Here is a 2,500-nt window from a genome sequence, read left to right on the forward strand (position 1 = left end):
ATAGACAGGCGGAGAGTCAGAGAGAGAGAGAGAGAGAGAGAGATAAAGAGAGAGAGACTGAAGTGGAGGATGTCATTCTCCTTTTGCTGTAAGTTTTGACAGGTTTTCATTACTATCGAATCCCTACGCTCAAGAGCTCCATTTTGTTTTTGTGCTGTTAAGTAGACCAGGTTATGCCATCATATTTTCTATTAACTAGAATAAATAACTGCACAGATATAGTAAAATTTGGCTACGAAAAGGAAAAATAATTACTTAGCCATTTTTGTCACTATCTCGTTTCTCTATCTTCACCAACACACTTTTCCTCAGAATAAAAATTCGTTTTCTGTATACATAAATACATACCTGATTTTATGGTTGGAGATACGAGAAGTTATCCCTTCCCCAAGAGCATAATCGGGGTATGGAAGAAGAAAATGGCTCTTACAAGAAAACGAAACCTACTAGCTATCACCATTAACTTGAAGCTTTAATAATAAAACTACTACTACTACTACTACTACTACTAATAATAATAATAATAATAATAATAATAATAATGATGATGATGATAATAACAATCCTTTCTACTTAAGGCACAGCCTGAAATTTTAGGGGGACCAGTCGATTACATCGATCCCAGTGCTTTTACTGGTACTTAATTTATCGACCCCGAAAGGATGAAAGGCAAAGTTGACCTCGGCGGACCTCAGAACGTAAAGACGGACGAAATGCCGCTAAGCATTTTGTCCGGCGCGTTAATAACTGTGCCAACTCGTTGCCTTAACAATAATAACAATAATCTTTTCTACTATAGGCCCAAGTCCTGGAATTTGTGGGGAGGAGGATATGCGATTACATACACCCCAGTACTGGACTGGTACTTAATTTATCGACCCCGAAAGAATGAAAAACAAAGTCGACCTCGGCGGAATTTGAACTCAGAACGTTGCAGCAGACGAAATATCGCTAAGTATTTTGTCCGGTGCGCTAATAACTCTGCCAGCTCACTGCCTTATTATTAATATTAATAATAATAATAATGATAATAATAATAATAATAATAATAATAATAATAATAATAATAATAATAATAATAATAATAATAATAACCCTTTCTACTGAAAGCACAAGTCCTTCAAATTTTGGGGGAAGGGTTTAGTCGATTACATCAACCCCAGTGTTTCACTGGTACTTAATTAATCGACCTCGATAAGATGAAAGGCAAAGTCGACCTCGGCGGAATTGATCTCAGGACGTAGCCACAGACGAACTACCGCTAAGCATTTCGCCCGGCGTGCTAACAATTCTAACAGCTCACCGCTTTAATAATACTAATAATAATAATAATAATGATGATAATAATAATCCTTTCTGCCATAGGCACAAGGCCTGAAATTTGTGAAGAGGGGACTAGAGTCGATTACATCGACTCGGCGGAATTTGAACTCGAGTCTTTCAGCGAGCTAACGATTCTGCCAGCTCGCCACCTTAATAATAATAATAATAATAATAATAATAATAATAATAATAATAATAATAATAATACTTTTTATGAAGGCACAGGGTCTGAAATTTGACTGGGTGGGAAGCATAACTCGATACCATCGATTACTTGACTGGTTCTATATTTTAGGGACGCAGGAGGAATGACAAGTAAAGTTGGCCCTGGCAAAAATTTGAACTCGGAACATAAGTCGAAAGAAATACCGCCAGGTATTTTGCCTGATACTCTAACGATTTCGCTGGACCACCACCCATATGAGATTTTCTTTACATTGACAGAAAGCCGTACATTATATTTTGGTGGTGGTGGGCGAAATATGGTCAATTAGATTGATAGAAGACCAAACAGAAGTTTTATTTGAACAACTTTGAATGTATGGGTTTTGACCTTGGTAGAATGCAAACTTAGACATCAACAATGACGAACTTAAAATAATTGAATTTTGTGTGGTACTTTATCTTTCTTCTCTGCTACTACACATCAGCAATAATAGTGATTATAAGACGGCGAGCTGGCAGAATCGTTAGCACGCCGAGCGAAATGCTTAGCGCTATTTTGTCTGTCTTAACGTTCTGAGTTCAAATTCCACCGAGGTAGACTTTGCGTCTCATCCTTTCGGGTTCAATAAATTGAGTACCCCTTGCGTACTGGGGTCGACCAAATCGACTGTCCCACCCCTCAAATTCGGATCTTATAGCAAGATTAGAAAAGAATAATGGTGATTATATGAACAAGTTCAAATATTTGGAAGATAGTAAGCAGTAATTGATGTCATTCGTTTGAGGGATATTTTAAAATAAATTTAGTTATTAGCACACCATCTAGTTGGATGAATGGGTGTCTATGTTATCAGGGGGTAATATGAAATATTCTTCAAAGCGGCGAGCTAGCAGAATCGTTAGCACGCCGGACAAAATGCTTAACGATATCTCACCCGTCTTTACGTTCAGAATTCAAATTCCACCAAGGTAGACTTTGCCTTTCATCGTTTCGGGATCGATAAAATAAGTA

At 37.4% G+C, this 2,500-nt stretch overlaps 1 long non-coding RNA gene across 11 annotated transcripts in view; it reads right to left on the bottom strand.

The window, feature by feature from the left end:
• LOC106881631 (uncharacterized) overlaps nucleotides 1-2,500 on the bottom strand; it is a 402,087-nt gene that overhangs the window by 175,726 nt on the left and 223,861 nt on the right. The gene's annotated exons all lie outside the window — the stretch shown is intronic.

Source organism: Octopus bimaculoides, chromosome 20 (assembly GCF_046866305.1).
Source record: "Octopus bimaculoides isolate indiv1 chromosome 20, ASM4686630v1, whole genome shotgun sequence".
NCBI lineage: Eukaryota > Metazoa > Mollusca > Cephalopoda > Octopoda > Octopodidae > Octopus > Octopus bimaculoides.